This window comes from Macaca mulatta, chromosome 4 (assembly GCF_049350105.2).
Source record: "Macaca mulatta isolate MMU2019108-1 chromosome 4, T2T-MMU8v2.0, whole genome shotgun sequence".
Lineage (NCBI taxonomy): Eukaryota > Metazoa > Chordata > Mammalia > Primates > Cercopithecidae > Macaca > Macaca mulatta.
In genome coordinates, this window is record NC_133409.1 from 118,956,155 (window position 1) to 118,969,169 (window position 13,015).

Consider the following 13,015-nt stretch of genomic DNA (forward strand, 5'->3'; position numbering starts at 1 on the left):
TGATTTTAAGAGATAAGATCTAAACAATGACTTGGAATTACACAGTCAATGTAATATCAATGACAATTATAATGATCCCAGGATTCCATAACGTATTCATTGTTCATATGTATTATAAACATTTCTGTTATCTTTTTGGGTTTTTTTGGTAGGGGCATCTGTTTTCTTTTGTTTGTTTTAGGTAGGGCATTAATATCTAAGTACGTTTATCCATGTTAATTTAGCTTACACAAGTACTCTCACTGCCATGGGTACTGATTTATCTCCTTAATTCACTGATCTTTTTCCATCCTTCCTATTTGTATCATAAAGACACCATTGAGAAAGCAATGTAAGCTATCAATCATTCTGCCTTGAAGAGAATATATTTTGTCTAATTGCAATGGAAAGTCTAATTGATTACTTCAGTGTGGATGCAGTTCATACTCAGTGAAATAGACATACATGGAAACACATCTCTAAGGAATCATTGGCATCACAATATCACCAGGGAACTTGGTTGATTGGGACTTTTGCTCATTGGCTATGGTGAGGATTCTGATTCTTGAACAGATCATTTTGATTCCTTCTGTCGTACAGACTATATACATAACCATTGCCAGTTAACATTACTGGGATATATAAATAGCAGTACTCACGAAAGGAACAGAAAGTACGCATGGATAGGTCAATGTAAATCTATCTGTGCTGACAGCAGATAATGAAATGCATATAAATTTTTAGCACCAGAAAGAGCTTTATATATCAACACCTTCCTCATTTTACAGATGAGAAAATTCAAATTTGGAGACACTGAGATACTCTTGGTCAGACAGCTAATTAGGGGCAAGAGCAAGATGAAATCCCTGGTCTCCTGATTCTCAGTCAGTTGCTTTTTCCACTTCACTTGCTGCATGTTTTATTGACAATGGATAAGAGGAACTTAAGTCTTAGCGTGTGAAGTAACACCTTACAATTAACCATGAGTATTTCTTTCCGGTTTTCTTTATTATTTAGGTATAAACATTATTAAAGCAAAATAAAGTTTTGGATGTTGTTTACAAACTAAATCACATAGAAAGATTGGGGACAGTCTTTTCTTATTATGTAGGCTGTTAAGTTGTACATAAATTCAAATCTTGTCGCTTCAAGAATACATAATTGACCGCGAATCTAGTCAAATGTTCAATGAACTTAATACAACAGTCTAATGCGGGATTCTCCTCTCTCTCCCTCCTGCTATACTCCACTCTTTGCTAAATTTCAGAGCATGTTGAAATACAGAATAATGTGGCCTTTTCCCTTTGTTTCACTAAATTATTTTCTTTGATCTTGGTGCCTCCCTAGCATTTCTCTCTACTTCTTATCCTCCTATTCTGGAGTAAGCAATGGAAGAGAATTACAAACTGGTGAATGTCCCAAGGCTCTTCCTGTTTACCTACTGCAAACTTGATAGATGCATGCAGCCAGAGTAGATGTCCTTTCCCGACCTCTTAAGTTGAGGAAGCTATACTTCCAGGAAATACAAGGTTCTTTTACACACTATGCCCTTCATCCCCCATTTTTAAGGATGAGCACATCTCCTGCTTAAAGGCTCATTTATGTTCCACTTTAGCTAGTGCAAAATTATTCTTTGGCTGAAAATTTGAAACAAATTATGATACAACTACTTTTCCCTGGAAAACAATTATGTCTGGGTACCTAATAAAAGGGTGTCTAAATGGAAAAGTAGCTGGCGAGGTTACCATACTTTTCTGCATCTAAGGTGTTGCATAAGCAAGAAGCTACCTTCCAAAGTAATTTTAATTATAGTAAGGTAGCTCATACCATTAAGTGATTTTCAAGTCTCTTGGGAAATCTCAGATATATGAATTTAAATTTTGTCTTTCCTTTTAGTTACTCTTTTGTCTTCCTTTTCTAATGCTTCTTATATCTGTTCTAGTTCTCAGGTGGTAATGGTATACAAAATATCCAGAAGATTAAATAGCAAGATTCCTTTACTGGAAAGACAATTTACCGTGTTTTTTTTTTTTCCTTCATAGTTCTTCTAATTTATTATATTTTTCTTTGCCACCATATATCCTTCTTCTTATCTCCTCGCTGTTTTCACCTTATTTCATTATTTTATTTCTCCAGTCCCTGTAATCACTTGTTTTACTTGCTTGGTTACTTTTTTTCTAAAAACCTACAAACTTTGATTAATACAAATAGGAGTGGAAAAACCTGCAGTGGCACTGAAAAAATGCACAAGTCCATTTTAGATCATCCCTTAAGCAAAGTTATTTTGTAAGAGAATTTAGCAACAATAATTAAAGATGTAGAATATTTCTAATAAGCCAAGAAATGAATGCCACAATTTTGGAAAATATATATATTTTAAATAATATTTCAGTTTTAAAAAAAATAAAATGGCATTTGAAGCTATTTGAAACCTGCTTTCAGTAGCTTCTTTAAAGATGACTTGGTAACAGTAAGTTTTCTTACAGCAAGGTGTGCTGAAACCCAGGCACTGCGTGCAGAAATGTATAACATAACAAATTAAAATGAAAAGTAGGATTTGAATATCCATCTGATTATACACAGATGAAAAATTTGTTTGCTGGAATATGGTAAGTATGATGCAGTCAATACAGTGTAAAATATATGTAATAAAAAAAGAGATGTGCATGCATAAGTACACAAAGTCAGAAAGGAGTCTCAGGAGCTTATCCTGAGGAAGTTAAAAGAATTCTATTTTCTATTCATTCATTGCATGATTTATTATAACCGTTCTATAGAGAAGCACCCAACAGAGAAACTGTGGTTAAAGTTAGCTTGTTGTTTCCAACGTGAATTCCCCGTTTTGAATGATTTATAACACTTTTGCTTTTCCCTGAAACTTGGCATATAGGTTCTTAAACTCTGAATCATTATTTCCTCAAGTTTAATTTACATAAGGTTAGCTTTTCTTTTTTTTTGCTATCAGACAGAGAAACACACACACAAAGAGTCACATGGGGATATCACAAATTCAAGTTTCTGTAAAAGGGCAGCTGCCAATGGGAAGCAGATAATGACTGTCATATAAGAATCCTTTTAAAAATCCCTGCTGGACAAAATGAGTTTGTGGAGTGTTCTAGGGCAATTTAGTTAAAAACCAGCTTCTGATTTCAGTCAATGGAGCATATTTCAGAACGAAATTTGCAGCACTGCTACAATAATTATAATTTAAGACATCTAGAACTACAAAAATAAAATATAATATTAATTCTCTCTCTCTAAAAATAGTGACTTGCTCAAAAGTTCAAAGTATTACAGTTCTTTTGAAAAACTGTGAGTTGACTCTAGTATTGTTTCGTTTACTTTGAAATGTTTTCTTATTTTTTTTCTCCAGAAAATTATGTTTCACATTTAGGATCATGTAGAAACAAATATGAATACAAATAAAAATTTATAAAAAAAAGATTTTTTTACTTTCTATTGAAGCTCAGTATTTTGCACAAATCAAGTGCCATAAGTGTATCCATGGAACTTACTTTTTATATGAATAAATGTATCTTAGTTAAAATACTTAATTAGATATTTATGTTGACTTTGAGAACTGTGTGTAGCATATTTTTACATGTAAATAATTTGAGATTATATAGTTGATAAGGTTACGCTGTGTCGCCCACCTACAATCTCATCTTGAATTATAATACCCAAGTATGGACCAAGTAGAGGTAATTGGATCATGGGGATGGTTTTCCCCATGTTGTTCTCTTGATAGTGAGTGAGTCTTATGAGATCTGATGGTTTATAAGCATCTGCCATTTTCCCTGCTTCCACTCACACTGTCCTGCTGCCCTGTGAAGATGGTGTCTACTTCTCCTTTGTCTTCATCCATAATTGTAAGTTTCCTGAGGCCTCCCAAGCTATGTGGAAATATGAATCAGACACCTCTTTCCTTTATAAATCACCCAGTCTTGAGTATTTCCTCATAGCAGTGTGAGAATGGACTAATACAATAAGGTTTTGAAATACATGCATTCCCTTCTACGAGTTGAACCACCCTTTTTCAGTCTCTGTTGCTGTCTTTACCTGTTGTGTCCCTTCTTTACATCTCTATTCTTAGAGCTGTCCTAGGCTCTCTTCTATTATTTATCTAACTGATCCTCTTGAGTAAGCTAGAGGATTGCTACCTTTTATTGATTTCTCTTGATATCTTAATATTGATAACTCCTGAATTTATGATACAGTTGGTCTCACCCTTGCATTTTATGCCACCATACCATGTGGCCTAATGTACACATTTATCTGAAGGGTCCATAGTACCTGAAACTCAACTGGATCAGAACTGAATTATTTATGTTTGTTCTCCAAAATCTACCCCACCACACTTATTTTTATAAGGTGTGTGAAAATTATAATTTTTCTTTCCTTTTTTTTTTTTTTTTTTTTTTTTGAGATGGAGTCTCACTCTGTCACCCAGGCTGGAATGCAGTGGCATGATCTCGGCTCGCTGCAACTTCGATCTCCTGGGTTCAAGCTATTCTACCTCAGCCTCCCTAGTAACTGGGATTACAGGTGCACATCACCACCGATGGTTAATTTTGGGTATTTTTAGTAGAGAAGGGGTTTCGCCCTGTTGTCAAGGCTGCTCTTGAACTCCTGATCTGAAGAGATCCACATGCCTTCGCCTCCCAAATTGCTGGGATTACAGGTGTGAGCTGCCATGCAGGGCCCAAATATATTTTTTTATTGTGTTTTTCAGGTTATTCATCTGAGCATTTCTGTTTCTGAGTAAATTTTCTATAATTAGAATTTAATAGAAAACATTTCTAAAATATAAATTAGTATGATTCTTTAGTATCTATGTGAACCTTGGCATACACCAACCTCACTATATCATCTTATAATTGAATATTTGTATATCTATCCATCTATATATATATGTGTGTGTGTATATATATACACATATATATATATATATTTCTGAATATATTCTGGGTGCCTAGAATGTACTCAATTCAGAACATATGCTCAAGAAATTTTTGTTGCATGAAAACGTTTAATATGAAAACATCCTAATAGTTTTAATTATATATTTAAAAACTTTTAATTGTTTCAGCAATTTTTATTAGATTTTATATTTGTCTACATGATTTATTAGAATTATTTTTATTTTTTACTATTTGTCAATGATATTAATATTTTATTGAGTAATAAAAAGGGAGTCATGTAAATTATGGCAACTCAAATTTATGAATGACTAAGTTAATTCTCAACAAAAACAATAACATTTTATTCTACTGTCCCTGTTATCTTATTCGAACCCTACAGATAACTAACTGCGCTTATTCCACTCTTACAATCCATTCCTCATTATTTCACCAAAAATATATATCTCCTTCTTATTTAGTAGAGATGAGGTTTGAATGTATTGATCTATTTTTAGAGAATTGACATATAGAAATATTACATTTTCTGACTTACAAACATGGTCTATCTATGGGTTTACTTGTTGTCTTTCATTTTACTCAGAACTATTTTGCACTGTGGAGATCTTTTATGTCTTCTGTCAGATTTTTTGCATATTCCTATTGTTTCTGGCTATTGTATATAGTACGACTTTTACAATGTTATTTTCTTTTTTCTTTTTTTTTTAATATTTATCTTGTATCCTCCAACATTGTTAAGCTCAATTATTAATTCTATTTTGTGGATTTAATTAATAAGTTATTTTTTGGATTTTTACAGATTTTTAAATAGAAGATTATATTGTTGGCAAAGAAAGACTTGATCTTCTCAGTCTTCTTTTAGAATTTGAATGCTTTTTATTTCTTCTTGCTTCATTGTACGATGTAACTGTCCTAGTATAATGTTGAATGGAAGCAGCATGAGTAGACATCTCTGTGCTTTTTTTAACCTTAGTTTACACTCAGTCTTTTACAATTAAATATGATATATGATACTAACTATAGAATATTTATTAATGTGATTTATAGGGTTAAAACAATTTTTTTATTCCTAATAGCTGCAAGTTTTAATCAGTGATAAATGTTGGATTCTCTAAAATGTCTTCATCTATAATGATGTCATTTTTAGTTTTGTAATATGGTGACTTACATTAATTTTTAAATTTATAACAACTTTTCATTCTTATTATAAAGGAATCTTGATCACAATATATTATATTTCATTTATTTTTGGATTAAAGCATTTAAAATTCTGTTAAGAATTTTTGCATCTATATTTAGGAGAGATATTGATCCGAAGTTTAGTCTCTTCTAAAAACTCTGTCTGCTTTTACATCAAGATAAAACTGGCCCCTTAAAATTTGTTGGGAAGTATTTAATCATCTTTACATTAATGGAAAAGTTTATGTATAATTTGTGGTATTAATCTTACACATATTTGGAAGAATTCATCAGTGAAATTTTTTGTGTATTGAGATTTTTTATCAGGAAGCTTTAGACTGCAAATTTTTTTAGCACATATTTGGCTATTTTTTTTAGTACATATTTTGCTAAAGATTATGTTTACCTTTTTTAGTGAGCTTTACTTGCTTTTGTGTCTTTCAAAGTATCTCTTCATTTATTCGAAGTTGTTAAATGTCATAAAGTTGTACAAAATATTCTCCTATCATTATTTTAATATCTGAAAACTCTGTAATGATTTTACCTATCTTATTTCTGAAATAAGGAATATTTGGAAAATATTCTCTTTTTCACTCCTCTCTCAGACTCATTAGAAATTGACATACATCGATTTTATTTATCTTTTCAAAGTATGGCTTTTGGATTTCATTGAATTTTCTTAATTACTTTTCATTTTCTATTTCAAATATTTCTGTTATGATCTTAATTCTTCTTCTGCTGCTGCTGCTTATATTGACTTTATATGCACTTATTTTTCTAGTTTCTTAAGTGAATCTTGATGTTATTGATTTGATAGCTTTCTTATTTTCTAGTAAAGATATTAAGTGATACAAACATTCCCCTAAGGTATGGCTTTAATAACACTCTACAAATTGTGATATATTGAAGTTTAATTTTCATTCACTTTAACATACTAATTCTCTTTCAAATTTCTGGGTTTTTTTTTCCCATAGACCATTTAAAAGAGTGTCATTTGGTTTCCAAATTTTTAGTTATTTTTTATGAGTATTTTAAATATATTTAACTGAATTTTATCTCAATCGGAGAAAAAATTTGTATAATTTGAGTCTTTCAAAATTTACTGAGACTTGCATTATGACCCCAAAAATATTTTATCAATGTAAATGTTCCATGTGCACTAAAAATAAATATATATCCTGCTATATTTGAGCGACGTGTTCTATATATAACAACTGAATCAAATTGATAGTGTTTTCAAAGTCATCTATATTGTATTTATTGATAATCTCATTATTTGTCCTATTAATTATTAAAGAAAATATATTGGTTAAAATTTCATAAAATTATTTGATTTGTCTATTTCCTTTTGCAGGTCTCTTCGTTGTTCCTTTTTAATTTTCTTGATGTTCTGTTATTAGGACTGTAGATATTTAGAACTGTTGTATCTTTTTAATCAATTACTCCTTATATTTTCATGCCATTATTTTCTTTATTACTGGTAATAATCTTACCTGTGAAGTCTACTTTGATTGATATTAACACAGGTATTCTAGTTTTCCACTGCTTCATGTTAGTATGGTAATATCTTTCCCCATCCTCCACTTTTAACTTATTTGCATTTTTTATATTTAAACCACAGGTAGGCAATGTATAGTTGATTCATCTTTTTTAACCAAACTGAAAATATAGATCTCCTAATAGAATGTTTAGATCATTTGCATTTGTTGTAATTATTAGTGAAGTTAGGTTAAATTTACCATCTTCCTCTTTTTGCTTTGACCCATATGAGTTTCGGAAAAAGAGGAGACACATAGAAACATGAATGGCATCTATAATTCCACCATCTAGTGAGAAATACATTTATAGCTTTGGTGCAATCATTTTATTCCTTGATTACAAGTATATACAGAAAAAATATATTCACCTTCGTACTACCACATAATTTTTAAAATTAAGTCCAAATTTTATTAACATAAATAATGCTACAAACAACAGTCTTTCATGTAATTTATAACTTTCATGTCTACTTATTTCTTAGGATAAATTCTTTAATGCTAAGTTACTACTCAAAACTTTGAACTTTCTAAATTGCGCAAGATTTATCTTTATTAAAATATAAAGAAGAAAAACAATACCTTCAGCATTTTGGGACATAAAATATCTAATTGTTTACAATTGTTTCTATTGTTTATATTGGCCATTGATAGATAGATGATAGATAGATAGATAGATAGATAGATAGATAGATAGATAGATAAATTCATGCTTTCCAGGACATTTTTTCTCTTTGATATTTTGACATATTTTTTCCACTCCAAAAATGTGTCTCATTAATTTGTTAAAACATTCAGAGTGTATATTTGCTATAAATAATTTACTGTTTTTAGCTTCATTTGACTACTCATTTTACTTTTGGCTCAGAAATATACATACATTATGCAATAATATATATTATTCCTTTATTACTTTTCCTCTTGTTTCAATTCCCTGAATGTACATTCCTATAAATGTAGCTCATAATTAATTCTTTTTGTTTATTTGTTTGTTTGTATTTTTTAATATTGGTAACACATTTTGCTCATAAGACCACTCTGAACTTAGTTTTAGTATTAGGTATCAAATAAAGCATAAATGTATCGACTGTATTTATTAATCTACTAACTAACCTTTTAAAATTGCCCTTTACTTACTAAAAAGCCTCTTTTTTCTTTACAATGCATGAGATAATTTTGATTTTTTCCAACAATTCTTAGTCAAACAGCACATATTTTATTTATTTGTAATTCCTTGTTAATATTAAACTAAAGCAGACTCAAGTCACTCTTGGACTTTTTGTACAATTAACCATATACTTTACCAACTATATTATATGTTTTTCACCATTTTCAACTCCTTCCTGGCTACAGTGCATAGTGTCAGATATCAATTTCAAAAGTGGTGAGACTGCTGACTCTATTTGAGGCTTAAGCTTAAGGATGCATGGAAAAAAATAACCAGTGGTTGTTATGAATATTCAAATCAACTATGAGATCTGGAGAAAGGAGTTGGGATGTGAAAATAATACAAGAAAAAAATATCTGAACTCTCAACTCTTCCGGGTCTGTACGCTGGAGGATAATCACTTTGTAAACCCTGATTTATCTGATTCAAGAATTCGCATCGGCATTCTTGTTATCCTCCATGGTCATTTTCTTAATATCAGTCTTCTACTTATTTGCAATTTTCTCAATCCTCTTAAATATATGGTTTCTTATTGCTTTAATCGGTAATTTAATAGCAGCTCATTTACAGTGTAACATTCACTATAGAATCTGGGCTCTGCATTTATTCTCCATCATATTCAGCTCACCTTCAAGGGCTTGAGTGATTTTACAGCTTACGTAGGTAACCTATTTAAAACCGTATTCTCGTGTTATTTCTTGAACTCCAATGACTAACTCTTTATGGCCACATTATGAACATTTAAAAAATATAGATCTAATATAAGTCTGGATCCACAGAATTATGTCTACAACTTCTCCATACAGTTCTCTATTGATGAATGATATGGTTTGACTCTGTGTCTCCACCCAAATCTCGTACTGATTTTTAATTCTCACGTGTCAGGGAAGGAACCTGGTGAGAAGTGACTGGATAATGGGAGCTAGTTCCCCAATTCTGTCCTAATGATAGTGAGTGAATTCTCACAAGATGTGGTGGTTTAAAAGTGTTTGTCAGTTCCCCTCTTGCTCTGTCTCTCCTGTTGTCACGTAAGAAGTGCTTTGCTTCCCCTTCACGTTCTGCCATGATTGTAAGTTTCCTGAGGCTTCCCCAGCCATGTGGAACTGTGAGTCAATTAAAACTCCTTTCTTTATATATTACCCAGTCTCAGGTAGTATATTTAGAGTAGTGTGAGAACAGACTAATACAATGGTGTTCTCTCTGCACTTATTTTTCAGTCATTGAAATTTTCTTTTCTATATTCTTTCCTGTTATCTGCTTCTATCACATTTTCTCTTACATTCAGCTTAAATTTTGCTCTATTTTCTGACATGATTCTGTGATACTCCAGCATCCTGGAGCCATTTTCTTTACTAGTCTCTACTTCAAGGGCCCTGTACCTATGCTAAACCCTGTTATTTGTCTCCTCTGTTCCTGTATGATGTAGAAATACAGTCAAATAGATAAATAGATTGATTTTTCATAGAGATACAGTTTCAAACATCAGCAAAGACTTCAATGCCAATTATCAACCTGTTTACTTTTCCTTGGTCATCCATGATATGCTTTCCCTATGATAATCATCCTAAACCTTAGTAAATCTTCCTAAGTGCCATATCTTATCTCCACTCTATCATTCACAGCAGACAACTGTGCTTTCTAGAATATGGAGAAAATTAGGAATAATAATGTTATCCTTTAATGTCCATCTTTGTATGCACAGAAAAAATATCAATTTTTCAGGCCCACTGCTAACCATCTTCTGCTCAGTGGGCATTTGCTACTCTACTTTAAAGGTAATCTGTGAGGAAATTGAAATCATATTTCTATGGATGATGTGAAATAGCTTGCAGTTCATGTGTTAGAATTGAAATATGGAAATAAAGGATACACAATATACTGCTAACAGTAATCTTTCTCTTCTCTTACATAAAGTTGAATACACAATTTAGAATTCCATATGCATTACCCATCTTATTTCTCATAAATGATTACAAAAGAAATATAATTTTGGAGATGAAGCAAGAAGAAGGAGTAGATTTGACTCAGCCACCCCACTGAGCCTCTCCAGATGATAGCCAATGTCTCAGGCCTTGATCCTCTTATGTAGTCAAGAGAAACATTCAGCTGGAATAGTCTATTGTTAGGTGATCCACCTTTTTTTCTCAAATCTGGCTGTAATTAATCGTATTTAGAGTTATTTTCTGCAAGGTAAGGAAGCACATTTAATTGTAGTTCCAAATTTATACTTTTTTCTCTTCGTTATTGCATATTTCAATGCAATAGTTAATGAAAGCAAACAGACATATTTAGCTTACCAAAATACAAACTCAGAAGTCAGAGATTTGTCCTTTAAGTTATAGAAAATGCAATTTTAATTTTATATTAATTTGCTCATACTAGTCTTTGGATGATCTTACTGAATCACCAGATAATTATTTATAATTATCAGTCATGCATTATTTATAAATAAAAGAAAACAATATTCTCAGACTAGTGTTACTTTAAGTAGAGTAAATTTAAGTAGATATTTGTTGATTCAGTTTTATATGGATTTATGTTCAATTTGATTTATTTATAGAATTAGGTAAAAAATTTATCATCCTATTTTTAAAAGACATTGAAACCAACCATAACTACTATTTTGGAGACATGTAGAATAGTGGCTTTTACAGAGATCCAGGATCCATATTCTGTTCTCAGCTGAATGACCAACCAACTATTACCTTAAGTCAAATGATCTCTAGAGAACTCTGTTTTTTTATGAACAAAATCAGAAAGTTACATGGAAAATCACTCTGGTCTTCTTCAGGTCTACTATCCTATGAATACATTGACTTAAATGTCCCGGATGTAATAGTACCATCAATACCTGAGGGCACTGCAAAGAATACAAGTGTTGTTTCCTGGCATCGCATCCAAAAACACAGTATAACCAGTTAAAGTGCAGGAGGTTTTGATTATGTGTAATATTTATTTTGTTTCAGTCATAAAGATTCTAAGTTTCTTTATTCTCTGATGCTGCTATAGTGATAGAAACTCAGAAATAATTTATTATGTTCTGCATTATTTATAGAAGCAATTTTCCTTTTCTGACTTAAAAAGGTAAAGGCTAAAAAGTACTACACATAATACTTAAGCACCAGTAGGAAATATCTAATGTCAAATCACTAATACAATAATTATATTTTCATTAAAATAAGCCTAATATAGAACTTAGTATCTAAGTTTTAGCATATTAATAACTTCTGAGAATTTAATTAATATTCAGTAATTTTAATTTGATTCATAAAATGCAATATTTAAAATACCTATATAACCAAGTAAACATAATATATTTCCAGAAGACAATCGCGTGATGTCATAGCATGCATAGGTAAAAGATGTATTCAAAATGCAATACAGGTAAAAAGATATCATAAAAGAATTATGAATGTGATTTCAGATTCCACATTGCAACCAATCTTTAGGAAAATATCACTTGTCAAAGCCAGCATAATATAAAATAAGAACACCCATAGTTATATAAACATATTGTTTAAATACTTCTCTCTTTTTTATACCTGTGTAATACTGAACTTTTTTTATACTATGCAACCAAATATATTGCAACACAATGAATGCATAAGAAATATGAGAATCTAGCTGTTATTATTAAGTCACAAATTAAAGAGATTTGTAAAACCTAAAGCAATGCCACAAAACATAAAATATAAAGCCTATAGTATTTATGTTAACGTGAAGTGAAATTATATTGCTTTATTTATTTATTTATTTAGAGACAGACTCTCACATCGATGTCCAGGGTGGAGTGCAGTGTCAGGATCACAGCTCACTGCAGCCTCAACTTACCAGTCTCAGGTAATTCTCCCACCTCAGCCACACAAATACATGAGACTACAGGAGCGTGACACTACCCCTGGCTAATTTCTTGTATTTTTTTGTAGAGACAGAGTTTCATCATGTTACCCAGGCTGATCTTGAGCTCCTGGGATCAAGTAACATGCTGGCTTTGGCTTCCCAAAGTGCTGGGATTACAGTCGTGAGCCACTGCACCTGTCCTGCTATATTTAAATGAATTAATTATGATATTTATAATTTTGTCATTTTTGTTTTCTAAATATTAATATATGATACTTATAGACAAAAGCTCTTGGATGATCTATGTTTTTTAAACAATATAAAGAGATCTTGAAACCAATAAATTTCAGAACCATTGGCCTTTATATTTTATATGTAGTGAAGTAGTAAATGTG